Below are 16,187 nucleotides of genomic sequence, written 5' to 3'. Positions count from 1 at the left end.
GGTGCTGTCTTAAGACCTTCAGATAAAAATATAAAGGCAAGACTTCTCTGACTTCAAAGAATTTGCATGAAAAATTATTGATGCATCTTGCTTTTTATATCATGATCATTATACTACATTTATAGATCACCTCCACTTTTTTGAGAGGTCTCTTGTAGCAAAGTAAAATGATTAAATAAAAGTAATAATATTGTAGTTCTATATGAAAGTTCATGCACTATTTTATGTTTACAACCCTCTTCCCCCTAATTCTGTTTTAAAAAAATCCATAAAAATTCATTTCTTTCCCTCCCACTTCTCTCACTGGCTTTGAAAATAGGAACTCAATATAAATCTCATAACAAATATATATAATTAATATATATGCTATAATTAAGTAAAACAAATTTCTTTAATGTCTAGATTAAAAAAATGTATGTGTTTCATTCTGTACTCTAATTCTGTCAGGATTAAGAAATAGCTTGTTTTATCATGGGTCCTTTGGAATGTTTAATGAACATTGAATTGATCATAGTTTTTTCACCTTTCAAAGTTTTTGTTTTTTCAATGTTGTTGTAATTCTAATAAATGTGCACAGTAAAGAGCAGGTGAGTGGAGCCATAGAGGACTCAACTGATACACTATTTCTGGAATCAGTAGCAGTGTTGATTTGATTACAGTTCACAGATCAAGAGGTAGGAAGTGGGGTCCTGGAGGATACAGGCATGGTGAAAGATGACTGCTGGGGAGATATGTGCTTCCTGAGCAGGAGCTCAGGTACACTTGTTCCTGAAGTCATCCAGCAAGGAGAAAATACGTTAGAGAACAGGGTAGTGCAATAGTTTAATGCTGTAGAGTGACTTTCAGAATCAAAGCCAGTTTCTAACTGATGCATTCTTGTTCTCTTGTCCAGAAGAGAAGGATACAGATTGGGGTGATTCGAGAGGAGTTCAGGGATGAGAAGGGGAAAGAAAGGACTCAAAGAAAAGGGCATCATAGTTGCATTCAGAAAATTCTTTCTCTGCAAGGGATTGTCCTCAAGAATTGCTGTGGCCAAAAAATTCATGACCTTGTGGAAAAACTGCTTATGAGCCTCTATAAATTTCTCCGGTCCTTACTCAGATAACAGCTATACAATCCATTACTGGATACATGTTTGAAATTTTGCCAGTTTAGTACAAGGTAGGGGGCAGGGAAGGAATAAGTATTTATATAGTGCCTATTACGTGACAGGCACTAAAATAAGTTATTTTACAAAAAATCCTCACAATAAACCTGGGAGGTAAGTACTGTTATCTTCATTTTACAGATGAAGAAACTAAGATAGACAGAGGTAAAGTGACTTTCTCAGGATGAGACTGCTATGAAGTGTTTGTATAGGAGGAATTCCTCCATAATGAGTGTATAAAGAGTGCCTTGTGGGAGCCAAAGTGGGAAAACCTTTATTAATCATGGGTATCAATTTGATAAGATGCATTTCAGATGAGCTTCAAAGGATGGACTCAACATGTCTGGCCTCAATCCCTATGCTTCGTTTCATATCGCTGAGGATTTCTTACATGAAGGTTCAACTACTTTTTGGCAAGCCACCATCTGCATCCTCATCTTTCTCACTTAAAAGCATATGTAAACTAGCCATCTGTGAGTGGCCTTGTGCCAGGTACCAGACAGAGTGATTAAGACAGATTATTCCCTGCTTCCTTGGAGCATAAAACTTCAAACCTGATGCAGACCCACTTTCACATGCTCTCAAGTGCCATCATTCACCAAACTCCAATTCTTGTTATCCATCCTTGCTGCTCTTTCTGTCAGTTCTTTTCTCTGTATAAACTCCTGGGACTCAGAAGGCTGCTGATCAGATATTTATATTAGATAGATCCATAGGGATTGACACTCCTACCTAATCACTCTCCTTATTATATAGGCAGGTAGTACTAGGCTCTGGGAAATTGCCCTGATCTTCACTCTATACTTAAGGGCTTCCAAACCACAAAAGTCATTATCTCTTACACATGAACACTACCTCACAGGCTTCTCTCACTGACTCACCTTCTGCAAGAAGCTTTTCCCAATCCTCCTTAATGCCAGTGCCTGCCTTCTGACATGATCTCCAATTTATCTTGTATATACCTTATTTGTATAGGGTTGTTTGCATATTGTCTCTCCCATTACACAGTGAGCTCCTTTAGTTCAGGGATTATTTTTTACTTTCCTTTGCATTCTCACACTTATCACAGGGTCTGGCTATAGTGGACATTTAATAAATTCTTAGTGATATATCTGCATTGATTTATAAACTATTGACTATTTTAATGACTCAGGGTCCTGCTATTTTCACACATCTCTGTTTACTAATTGTTCCAGCGTATTCTCTCTTGAACATCAAGAGTCAGTTTCAAATTTGGTCTGCTCTGTTGAATACTAGCATCAGAAAAATGTTCTGATATATACTCTAATAATCTAGGGATAGCAGCTAATCACTATGAGCAGCTGTAAATTCATTTTAACTTTATCACCTCACCACTTCCTGTTCTGAGGAAGGGCATCCCATCAGGCAATCCTCCATTAAAAAAATCTCTATAATTCCTGTTTCACTTCCTTATATAGTTTCTTTTTTTTGAGGTTTTTTTTTCCATAAGGCAAATGGGGTTAAGTGGCTTGCCCAAGGCCACACAGCTAGGTAATTATTAAGTGTCTGAGACCGGATTTGAACCCAGGTACTCCTGACTCCAAGGACAGTGCTTTATCCACTACGCCACCTAGCCACCCCATATAGTTTCTTTCTGAAGGAGTGAACTCTAAAAAGGAAACTTGACAAAAGTTATGTGGGTCTTGGACCTTAAATTTTTCTCAATCCAAAGAATTCAATCTCAGTAGCTCAAAATATGAACTATGTGTTCCTTGGATAAGATTATATAATATTCTTGGAGCTATAGTGGTGATTTTGTTTAACCATCCTGTGATTAACAAAGTCACAAGGGAGTTATAAAACAAAGAGGTGTTTGATCATCAAAGGAGTTCACCATTATTTTGGAAAACCTCTGGCAGAGAGACCAAGTGGAAAAGGGATTCCCTATAGATAGTGAGGTTCTTCAAACACTCCTGCTTGTAGATGTCATTTGGCTGGTTGCATCAAACCCCAGAGAACCACAGGACTTTCTCAATGAGATATACAACCATTTAAAAGAGATAGGACTAGAAATTCATGCAGGAAAAACAAGATGTTGAAGGAAGCTAATTGCTCAAATTATGTCCTACATTTGAGTTAGCAAGCCATTGAGTTAATTCATCAGCATGTATAGTTATGACCATGAACAGTTATTGTGAATAGACATTTGGATCCCAAATTTAACAGAAAAAAGATACTGGGAAACTGCAATTATTTGGGAAACTGTAATTCTTTTGATGATCTTATTTTGTTTCTTGTCATAAAATAGTACCATTTTCTGGTGATGTTACACAACTATCTTATGGAAGACCACAACTTCCAAAGAATTAAAATTTTATGTGATCTAAAGAGCAATAGATACAGAATGGGTCACTCCATTGTACTTTGGCTTAGGAAGCAATATAAAGAAATGTATAAGCAGAAATTAGACTGGGACAGAACAGGGTATAATTTTTACCTTTCTTTTGTATCCTCAGTGCTCTTAGCACAATTTTTGACTTGACTTGATTCAACACAAAGTCTTATCTGGTTCTACCTAGCTGGAAAGGCTTTAATTATGGACTTGGTGACAAACCACACTATATGATTGCTATCTGAGCACCAACTCATTTAAATTCAGAAAAGAATATAACAAGTTTGTTCTAAGATGAGAATTTTCTTTACCATAACAATCCTTAAATATCATCTACTTAGTTTCAGAAAAACTATGAATGCTGTCAGTAAGAAGGTATAACTAGATCAGCAAAATCACAAATTCTTGAAACGTTAAGGAATCCTTCCCAAGAGGTTACAACATCTAATTTGAGGTGAAGTTGTATTCTAAGAACTTCGCTAGACTCTGTCTGGATGCGCTTGCTCTTCAATTTTCTTATTAACTGGAGTAACTCTCCCTTCCCATCTAGCCCCAGCCCCCTGGGTGTACACAAATATTAGGCAAAAAAAGAATTATAATAATGATAGACCCAGTTTCCTGATCATTACATTTTGAATGTGACATCCTAATTTAGAATTTTGGTAAAGAAAACACAAATTTCTTCATATTTCATACTAACTCTGAAGAGTCTGGAAATTTCCACTGGAATCTGGACTACAGATCCTTATGGAATGGACCCTGTGAATAATATTCTGGCCAGGGTTGAAGTTGACTCCATCAGGAAGTGGTGGGAATATTGGTTTAGCTTTGGACAGAAGAAGAAATTGAAACTGATGTGTGAACAGCTAGGTTGAGATTTCATCCTTGAAAATTCTTCTACCATTACTACCCTTTTCCAACCATGAATGTGTCCACTGAGGCTAATTAGTGGTGGGATAGAACTGGGAAATAGAGATAATGGGATAAAGAATGCAAGTTCATCATTTGGTCATTCAGGCTATGTCTTCCATACAATTCTGGATAATTGGTTGGTATTTAGCCAATTCATTGTATAAAGGAAATGAGGAATATTGTTTAAAGGAAATAGTTCATTAAAATTTTCATTTTTTAGTTGGTATTTGAAGTGTTCTGGAGATATAATCTTAGTCCATAATATCTGAGTTCTCACTGTGTAATGAGAATGATGGAAAAAGAGTTGAAGAGGCAACACACACACATATATAAAACACAAATTAAAATTATGCAAAATATCTTTAAATCAATAGAAATTCATATAGTACACTTTTTTTGCTTTCATTTGACAGTGGTGGCTGTCTGGTCTTTTCCATTCTTCTGTATTTTCCTAAAATCCATTTCTCACCATCGTAATCAACTCTCTAGCCTAGACCAGCTCCCCAGTATGTGGAATGCTGAATGGAATTAGTCTCCTGCAACATAGACATCATATATATGCTTATGTACCCCAGCACCATAAACTCCTAGGAACACCCAGCAAGAACAGAGGATTTGTGCTTGGCTTCTAGCTCTCTATCCACATCAATGATTGTTCTTGACAAGCTTCTAGGGGGCAAACAAAAACGGAACATAAGACTGCTGTGACTCAGAGGTGACATATTTGGGGGGCTGTGAAGGACATTGCTGGAATCACTTTGGGGGTACTGCCTTACTATTTGTATATAGCTCAGGGTCTCATTGCAAGTCCCACTCATTGGGTCACAGGAACTTTACAATCCCTGGTTTACATTTTATACCCCATCTGCAAATGATTTCTGGAAATTCCAACTCCAGTGGTGAGAGTTGAGCTCAGCTTTGACATTATGTCAACAGACTGCAATAGTCAGAAGTGAAACTGAGCAAAGGTTTTCTTTGAGAAATGAGAAAGAGGGAAGAAGAATGGGCCCTTTGCCAGGTGAAATAAAAAAATCCTCTAGTGAAGTTTTTTTATAGATTTATTCAGTAAGCCAAAGGTAATTCTCCTATCAACTAAAATTGAAGGAAAAAACCAATAAATTCATCAAATTTTGTAAAAAAATGAACAGTGACTAAAACAATATTAATCAAAACATTTTGTTTCAACTGTAATTCATATTTTCCAAACCCTCAGTAAAATGTATTTTTGAATCCATAAATCTCTTGGGACAGCCATTTACAGATTATGTAGCTGCAAAACAGACTGCTTTTCCATGATGCCCAGCATCTAGATGTTTATAAGTATTCAGATGATGACCATTGTCCCAGACCAACCCCCTCCCCCCAAGAAAACCCAAACAAACCTAAACATCTGTGTGGTAGCCTGGATTTTTTTCTACTTTTCATTCAGGTGTATTGAAGTCATGTTAACACAGATTTGATGAGCTGAATGTTGATTTACTCCCAAGCACTAGAGGGAGTCAAGATCACAGCTAAGGATAAGTTCCTATACTCCCTGATTCTTTACTGGGATGTGACTAAAGAGAAAGTAGATGAAAAGAGACTTATTGTATAAAGAGGCAGTGTGATGTAGATAGAGGTGATGATATGCCTCTCCCAGCCTCAGGCAAGTCTCTAGGACTATAAGGTGCAGAGGAGTTGCTAATGGAGAGAGGTATCACAGTAGGGGTTTTCCACATTGATGAAATCACAGGTCTGGATTACAAAAGATAAGTACACTCTTCCAAAACCCTGTTTGCTTCAGCTTTCAAGAATTTGAAGAACCTCAAATAGGGATCAACTGTAACTATTCTCAGCTGTAATCAAAAACCTCCCCTTAACCCCCTTTGGCTAATTCCCACTTCCCATTAATGTACCTCTAAAATAAGAATAATGATGCTTGTACTGCTTACCTTCCAAGGTTGTTCTGATGAATATGATTTTTAAGCTTTGAAGTGCTATAGAAACATGGTCTCTAATTACTAATACAATGTCAAATCTTCATCCTTTAGATAGCTTGAATAATAAGACAATGATCATGGCATTTTGTAATTTCCTACTTTTCTTTGGTAAGAAGAGAGGGACAACCTCAAGTGCTTTTGAGGGGATATGATAAAATTCCAACCCTATGCAAGGTAAATTAAATCAGAATGTGTTCTAGGCTCTTAGTTTCAGAGCTATCAAATTCCTCTAATTTTACATATGTAGAAACTGAGGCTCAGGGATGTTAAGCAACCTATTTGTAGTTATGAATGTAGTAATTATAAGAAAAAAGATTTGAATTTGGATTCTTTGTCTCTAGAGTCACTATTCTTTCCATTGTATCAATATGCTTCAGGAACTCAGGGATTAAACTGTAGCTGATATGTAATTTTTTGTTCTTGTCAAAAGGATGAAGATTTCTAGAAAGTTGGTTCCTATTTTATTTGGGGATCTCCGATTCCTTCTGTTCAAGCTGTTGACCACATGCTTAGCTGGTAAGACTTAAAGGACTCTGCTTGCTCTTGGTACATATAATTGGGAAGATGAAAAGGGTTTGAAGTGGTTCCTGATGCTTGAAATGTCTCCTATAGATAAATGGTTCCTGAATGTCTTGGTTCAATATCATCTTCATACAGACAGAACAAGTCAGGATGCTGACTTTGTGTTTGATATGTCAAACAGCTTTGCTGGAAATTTGAGTGGAAATTCCCTTAGCAGTTTGAGGATGCGAGGGGAAGATCTTTACCAGGAATTTATAGCCCCCAAATCTTTTTTCCTGCCTTCTAAATTGTGCTCAATCAAAATCTGGGAAGAGGTCAATAGTCCAATAAAGTAGCTGAGAAAAAAGATTGCCATGTTAGGCTACATAGAGAGTTGTAAAATCTAGAAATAAAGAGGGGATAGTGGAGGGAAAGAATATTAAGTATCTACTATAGGCTGGACATTGTGTAAAATGGTTTTTACAAATAGCTTATTTAATCATCCCAACAACCCTAGGAGGCAGGGGCTGTTATTACCCCCATTTTATATTTTAGGAAACTGAGACAGACAGAGGTCCATTGACTTGCCCTGGGTCTCACAGATAGTAAGTATCTGAGTTCTAATTTGTTCAATTTATTTAAGGATATTCGTAAGCTGGACCCAGCACCTGTGGACTTTCATTTTCAAATCATGCCACATGAGATCAGTCAAAAGAACTAGGGAGGTTTCATTTTGAATTGAATTAAGTTGGAAGCAAGACCCCCAAAAGGGGTATATTATGATACTTTAATGGGAACAGCCAAGAGAAAGATTAGTAAATACTTCTACTTCACTCTATACTATCCTTGATGGCCTTGGAGGGCAAACTGTTTTTAATATCTTTAAAAAGTTTTATCTTAAGAAAGATAAAAGAGGTCCCAGTTTCTCCAGTGAAAGGACTTTTATGTCCTCATATAACTTGCTAAGACCCTCAAATAATAGAATGCAGTTTATATAATTTTAGTGACCTAACATATGACACTAACTAACCAATCTGGTGGAGTAAAATCATGGTTCTTGTTTGAAGCTGTTACATTTATTCACATTTAATTGAGCTCTATTTCATTTAAAAATTGTTTTGCCTCCAATGTTAAAAATTGTTCATTTGTTTTCCCCACTCTGTCCTTGAAGTTGGATCATGGAGACTGCCACATATTAGGCAAGTAACCAGATGTGTAGTGCAAGAGCACCACATTTTTGCATATTATTTATGTTAAGAAAAGCTTTGAACTTAATGGGAAAAAACTTGTTATTTTTTGTTTGACTATGAAAATGTATATTTTAATATAGGAGATTGATTGTTGCATAGAAATCCATATGATCAGCATTTTAAAAATTTTTTAGTAAAGATCTGTGTTTACATGTCTACAAAACAGAATGAAGTTAAAAAAGGTGGTTGACTTCTTCAATCATTAAAGTCACATTGTTTTTTAAAAAGCTGCTTTTACATGAGGTGGAGGCAGTGAAGATCTTGTCCACACAATTCATCAGACCACTTTGACCCAATCTAATACATATTTGACTTTTGTATCTTGACCACAGAAAGGATGGGCTTCCTTGTTCCAACTTTGATGCTTTTTACTCTGACTCTGGCTTGTAGCCTGACTTCCTAACAAAGACTTGAAAATGCTTTCCAACTAATACTACCTGCCTCTTTGCTCATCTCTCATTTCTTCCTAGTCTCTTTTTCTCCCTTGCTCTCAGAAGAATTACTTTGTCTAATCCCTTTGGATTATGTCTCTGCTTCTGTTTTTTTTTTTTTAAATTGTTGTTGTCTTCATTGCTGTTGAGTTGTTCCAGTTATGTTGGACTCTTTGTGACCCCATTCGGGATTTTCTTGGCGAAGATGCTGGAGAGCTTTGTCATTTCCTTCTCCAGTTCATTTTACAGATGAGGAAGTTGAGGCAAATAGGGTTAAGTGACTTGTCCAAGGTCACATAGCTAGTAAGTGACTGAGGCTGTAAGTGAAGTAAGTAAGTGAGTGAACTCAGCTGGTTTGGTCTTCTATCCACTGAGCCCTCTAAGGCTTCTGTTTAACTTGGATAAATTAGAAATTATACCTAGATCCAGCTGGCCTGTCCCTAACCTTCTGATCTCTTATAAGTTATTCTAGGAGCACATATGGCATTGGTCTAAAGAAATAACAAGTTTCTTTACTATATAATTCACATATAGTTCATTAATTTATTGAATGATCAAATATAAAGAATTTGGCTTTCGTGTCAGGTAATGCAAAGATGGTCTCACAGGACTTCAGTATATAATTTTTAACAATCAATCAAAAAGCATTTATTAAGTGTTCATTATGTGTTAGGGACAGTGTTAAACACTGGGGAATAGGGAAAAAAATCTAGTTTCTTCTTCCTCCCCCTTTATTTTTTTCAATTACATACAAAGATAGTTTTCAGCATTTATCTTTTTATAGGCTTTTAAGTACCTCATTTTTCTACTTCTTCCCCCCGCCATCCCATGAAAGCAAGTAACCTGATAAAGGCTGTACATGCACGATCATGTTCAACACATTTCCATATTAGTTATGTTTGGTTCTTTTTTTTTTTTTGACAAGGCAATGGGGTTAAGTGACTTGCCCAATCACACAGCTAGGTAATTATTAAGTGTCCTTCTGAGTCCAGGATCAGTGCTCTATTCTCTATACCATCTAGCTGACCCTAGTCCCTTCTTTCAAGGAGATTACATTCTAATGGAAGAGACATATGCATAAAGAGCTTCATGGAAGATACATAGAATAGATGGGGAGTGGGAATAGATAGCTCAGTAAAAATATCCTACAGAAAGTGAAATTTGAGTTGAGTCTTGAAGAAAGTCAGGGAAACTTAAGAGGCAAAGGTGAAGAGAAGGTATTACAGACATGAGGGACAGCTAGTAGTACTAAGGCATGGAGATGGGGCTGGGGGAGACTGTTATATTCAATAAAATAAATGCATAGCAGGTCACCATAACAGGATTGTGTAATGAATAGAGGGGAGTGAGATATAAGAGGACTAGAAAGATAGAAGAAGGGTCCTGTTTGGAAATTGTCAGAGGACTTAATATTTGATCTTTATGGCAATGGGGACACAGTGCAGTTTATTGATTGAGGGTCGGAGCCAACTTGATCAATGTTTGAGTGCAGGATGGTTTGGAGTGGGAGATACTTGAGGCAGGGAGACCAATTAGAATACTGTTGCAATAGTACAAATGACAACAACCTGTAACATCCACAATTGCCAATCTTTCTTGTCTCTTAGTCATATTTTCAAACCTCAAAACTTTTGCTAACAGAGAATATCGAGGAATAATGGACTTAGCTCCACTGACCTCTAGATACATTCATTAAAATGAACACATGAATTAAATTTGAAAAGCTTAGCTTAGGTCTCTCAAAGTAATTTCCCTTAATGTCCAAGGAAAAAAATAGAATGCCAAGATCAACATTGATTCAACCTGGTGATACATTGAGAATACCAGTCCAAGTATCAATTTCTATGACTTTGGGCAGATTCCTTATACCTCTGTTTCCTTACTTTGCAAATGACTATAAGAATTCCTATCTTGGGATTACATTTGTAGAGTTGTTAGGAATGGGCTGAAAGCTGAGCATTTTGTGGCTTTTGTAAGCTTTTGTAGGCTTTTGTAAGCAACAGTGACTTCTTCCCATTGTGTTCCTATAGCATTTACTCTTCACATAAGGAATAGTAATGGTTATTAATGTTACATATGCAGGAAGGCATTGGGACTGCAGTTTGTTTCTATGGAGATTCATGTCAAGTGTGTCATCAAGACCTAAACCTCTTCTGATTCAAATGTCCTCTTTTTGTAAACAACCAAATATATTTTCTTCAGTCTCAAAGAAAAATAAGGAAAATAAAATAAAAAAGAAAGACCAAATTTCTTCTGGAATGGAAGTAGAAATGAACCTCCTACAGCTAGCAATATTACAGATGAAAACGACCTTATTAGGTCATGTAGTCCTGGGCGTTTGAATTTTTTTCAAGTGTACTGCCAAGTGGTTTCAGACCAGGCTAGACTCAATGTCCCACCATTTCCTAGAGAAGGCTGTTTTCTGAGCTAATAAGGTTTGAAATTTCATTGTATCTCCAGTTTATGAACTGCTAACAAAAGGAAGTAGATTGAGCTCCATTTTAACCATGACTGGAAGGATATTAACTGCTACAAAGGCCAGTGACAACAAGAACAGATTAAAAATGTCCAATCTGTGGCCCTGGAGTGATAAACAGTTATGGAGATGGGGACCCACTATGTATATAAGGGTATATAAATGTATATAAGTACTAAGTACTGGAGTGGAGTAACGGGAAGTGGCTGACAAAAAGAAGGTTATGGTATCCCTGACTTCAGGGATATTAGGATCAAAGGGTTTGATTGATTGGGCTGTCTAGTTGAATTATTTGCCATTCCCAGAAACTCTCCTAACTTTCTTGCATCTGATTATTCATGTTGTCCCCTGTCCCCTCCCTTCTGTCCCTCCCTCCTTTCCTCCTTGAATCCTAATTTGTATTAGATTTATTTATACACCTGGGAGAAATTTAATCCATATTCTAATTTGTATTATATTTATTTTGGGCCAGATTAGTGATTTCATTAGTATAGTGAGCTTCTAGGGAAGAACACCCCCCCCCAACCAGCTACAGACCCAAATTAGCACCTGCTTTACTTTTTTTAATTTTAGAAAAGTTTCATTTATTTTGAATTTTACAGTTTTTCCCCCAATCTTGCTTCCCTCCCCCACCCCCACAGAAGGCAGTTTGCTAGTTTTTACATCATTGTCATAGTATGGATTGATCTAAGTTGAATGTGATGAGAGAGAAATCATATCCTTAAGGAAGAAACTTAAAGTATGAGATGTAGCAGAATTACATAATAAGACAACTTTTTTTTTTTTTAAACTAAAGGTAATAGTTTCTTGGTCTTTGTTCAAACTCCACAATTCTTTCTCAGGATACAGATAGCATTCTCCATCACAGACACCCCAAAATTATGCCTGCTTGCTGCCTTGTTGGTATGAGCAAGTCCATTAAGGTTGATCATCACTCCCAGGTTAATGTTAGGGTGTATGATGTTCTTCTGGTTCTGCTCATCTTGCTCAGCATCAGTTCATGCAAATCCCTCCAGGCTTCCCTGAATTTCCATCCCTCCTGGTTTCTAATAAAACAATAGTGTTCCATCACATAAATATACCACAGTTAAGCCATTCCCCAATTGATGGACTTTCCCTCAGTTTCCATTTCTCTGCCACTGCAAACAAAGCTGTTATGAACATTTTTGTGCAGGTGATGTTGTCAACCTTTTTCATAATCTCTTCAGGGTATAGACCCAGTAGTGTTATTGCTAGATCAAAGGGTATGCACATTTTTATTGCCCTTAGGACATAATTCCAAATTGCTCTCCAGAAAGGTTGGATGAGTTCACAGCTGCACCTTACAACAACATATATTCTTAGTGGATAATCTGGGAATATTAATAGATTAACCCATGATCACACAACCAGTAGGTATCAAATTCAGAACTTGAACCCAGATATTTCTTGCTTTGAGCTGACTTTTTTCCACTCCATTCCATTGCACCTCTGTCTTCATATAGTCAGAAAAACTCTGAATTCAAGCCCTGACTAATTCACTCTCTCTCTATGACAGTGGGCAAGTCACTTATCCTTTGTGCTTAAACCAAATTTTGAAGATTATAAGTTGCAGAGAACATGTAGATTTTATTTCCTGTGGGAAAAATCCCTCTGCCAATGAAATCACAGATTTTACCTCTGCCATCCCTCCAGTTATGAAGATGACTGGACTATGAAGTCCTCAAAGACAAAGACTGTGCCTTGTTTATTTTTGTATCACCATTTATGTCTTGTACAGATTAAACTCAGTGAATGTTGAATAGAATTTGCTGAACCCAAAGTGAATCAAATTTGGAAGCAGGGGAAGCACAGGTCTTAGTTCAGTGAGCTCCATGGAATCACAGTATCTCTGGCAAGCTATGGTTTGCATAAACAATTACATGGACACCAGTAGGGTGCCTAATGAAGTTAGTCTTCTAGTCCGAACTAACCTGGGCCAATACCTATTCTACTGGTTGCATACCATTTTGGCCCTCCTTTTCAACTAGGGCAGTCAGGATAGCTCCTGACTCCGGAAACATTTTCCTCCTGAATCAAGAGAGGGAGTGAAGGGCACGAACTGTACAACTTCTGAGGTCTGTTCTCCTTGTGAATTCTCTGTTAGCATGACTGACTAGTTCTTTTTGTGATAAACTCATACATAAAATTGCTAAAGAGACAGAAAGCATTATAAAGTGAGAACTAGGTAGTCTGTCCAGTCCCTCAGGATTGACAGCTCAAAGGCACCTTAGAAATAAATTTGTCATAGGATCGTAGATTTACAGATTTTGAAAGCTATCCAGCCTAATGCCCTCATTTTTATGGATGGAGAAATTGAGCTTTAGAGAGATTAAATTGCTTGTTCAAGGCCACCAGGTAATGTGAGAGAATCAAGATTGGATTGCCTCTTCTGACATCAAATCTGAAGTTTTTCTTATTATACTATGATCTCTTCAATTGTTTGCCTCTTTGTTCTCATTCTAGCTTTTCCTTTTGTTGGCTGTAGTCCTCCAGTTTGGGTATAACTTCTTTCTCTCTACAAACTCCACTGCATATCCCTTTCCATTTCCATATGATGACTTTCTCAGGTGATATTTAATCCAAACTATCAGGACTCTGCCCAGGTTTCAGCATAACTCTAGCCATCTGTTCTGGGCTATTTTTTCAGGTACCTTTGGTTAATTTCTGACCAGAGTACCATTCCTATCACTTTTTGATCTTTCTCAGAATTCCTGGCACCTCTTTCTAATATTTATGGTTTGTCCTTAATGGCTCCATCTCTACTCTAGAGTCAGGACAAATGCAATAAAGTTGACTTACAGCAGATTCTGGCATTTTCTCTCTCTCTCTCTCTCTCTCTCTCTCTCTCTCTCTCTCTCTCTCTGCATCAAATTTACTTGATATTGACACCTTATTTTATTTAAAATAGATTTATGTTTATGTTTTTGTTTTTACAACACCTAAATTTATTTCCCCTTTTCTATCACATTTTCTTTTCTGAATTTATGTCCTCTTTCCATAAGTCATCATTTCTAACAATTAAAAAAAGAGCAAAAATACTTCTAAGTCACATGATCCTAGAAGACTAGGCATAATTTTCCCCCCCACCTCAAGTCCTCAAGTTCTCTTCCCAGACAGAAATTTTGTGCAAGAGCTAAAGAAATTGCAATTGTCTTTGCAGGCCAAGATACCAAGAAGCCTAACACTGTTGTCTAACAAGGTAAGAATGAGATGAATGAATAATAAAGAAAACGAATTCCTATTATATTCACTGAACACAGAATAAAAATGAGACTAGAAATAGGATTTACAATCATGCTATCAACCAACAAAAATAAAAATTTACAATATAAAAATAAACAAGGAAATTACATTGTCCTGAAAGAAACTATAGCTAGCAAACCAATATTAACATTAGATGTATCTATACCAAATTTCAGAAATTGTTATATTTTGTCTTTTATTTTGACCAATGAGGGTGTTATCTTGACTCCTTTGTGAATTGGATTTATGAGGCAGGAATACACAAAGTTCTAAGTCTCATCTTAAGTCCAGGGGGCAAGGCAAAAGTCAAGATGACTCAGGATGCAGTGAATGACTGGGCATCTTCAATATCTTACCAAAATCTAAGCACTTTACATCATTGTGGCTGTTAGAACAAATTGTTCTCATTCATCCATTCTGCCCAGGGAAGTTTATACATGTTTGGGGTAGATATTTCCTCCTCCTCCAAGATAACTTCTTGGTGGATTTGTGTTTGGTTCACTTCAACCTACCCAAGAATTTTTTCAGTGTGGCCACTAAGCATGCCACTAAGCCACTAGTGAGAGTTTACTGGTTGAACATCAAATGTGGATGAGAAGTTCTGGAAAGGATCTCAGCAAGCCCTCACACCATTACTACCACTATTACTTCTACTACTATTACTACTACTACTATTACTACTACTACTGCTGCTGCTACTGCTGCTGCTGCTGCTGCTGCTGCTGCTGCTGCTGCTGCTGCTGCTGCTACAATTACTACTAATTCTTTGAATAAAGGATAGTGGCAAAGGAGGGCAGCTAAATGGTATAGAGGATGAATTGCTGGATCTGGGGGTCATTTTCCTGAGTTCAAATCTACTATTTTCTTCTCTAAGATCTCACAACTACTAAGTATTTGAGACCAGATTTGAACCCTCTACTATGCCATCTAGCTGCCATGAAAATATAATATTTAATATATTTTTGTTGTCTCCACCTCAGAGAGAGAAGGTAAAAACCTTGAGGGCAGGGGCTGTTTATTTAGTATAATGCCTGTTATAAAATATATATATATATATATGTATATATATATATAATTTATATTATATATAGAATATGTTTATATATAAGTACCTAATAAATGCTTATTGATCAATTAATTTGGTCCCATTATTTTATTGATCTCTCTGATGCTCAAGTGGAACTAGCCTTTCTTTGTTCTCACTTCAGACTCTCCTGCAGAAGAGCCTCTCCTTAGTCTATTCTTATAGTCTTGCTTGGTCTGGAACAGACTGTGTTTTTGTTCTCAAATTGATGCCTAAAGATGCATGAAAATAAATGGTATATTTTATAAAATGGGTTCTTGCCTCCTATGGTGAATGCTTCTCAGAGCTGCTGCTGATACCCTTGGGACTGAGTTTACCTCAATTCTGAATGTATTGCAGACAGACTCTTCCCTGCTGTTTTAGTATTCTCATATAGGGGGTTTGGATTTACTGCCAAATAGAAATGTTTCAGTACTTGGATAGGAAGACATTGGGTCAGTATAATATATTACATTACTTTTATTTATAATATTTCTGTTTACAATCTGTATATATGTATATATTTTTGTATATACACACAAATATGCTATTAAAGTTTAAAACTGCACTGAGAGTTTTGGGACATCTTATGTATTAAAAATCATATTCCTGGTTTGACTCTACCTGAAGATGAGAACTGGGGCTGATTCAGGCAAAGTTGTTTCCTGTTTTACTATTTCAGAGGATAATTGGATAGTTTCCTAATGACTTATGGGAGAACCTAGATCATCTACATCCCCTAGGAAAGTCAAGTGAGCAGATGGAGCACTGTCCTCCCTGAAAACAATTTTTAGTGACCTTTTACATCTTA

At 36.7% G+C, this 16,187-nt stretch overlaps 1 pseudogene; it reads left to right on the top strand.

The window, feature by feature from the left end:
* Positions 1–704: 704 nt before the first annotated feature.
* The window catches only part of LOC141511950 (kalirin-like), a 137,917-nt pseudogene continuing 122,434 nt past the window's right edge, over positions 705–16,187 (top strand).

The sequence above is a fragment of the Macrotis lagotis genome, chromosome 2, assembly GCF_037893015.1.
Source record: "Macrotis lagotis isolate mMagLag1 chromosome 2, bilby.v1.9.chrom.fasta, whole genome shotgun sequence".
Taxonomy (NCBI): Eukaryota; Metazoa; Chordata; class Mammalia; order Peramelemorphia; family Peramelidae; genus Macrotis; species Macrotis lagotis.
The sequence above is the reverse complement of the archived record's forward strand: the minus strand, read 5'-3'. Positions and strand labels throughout refer to the sequence as shown.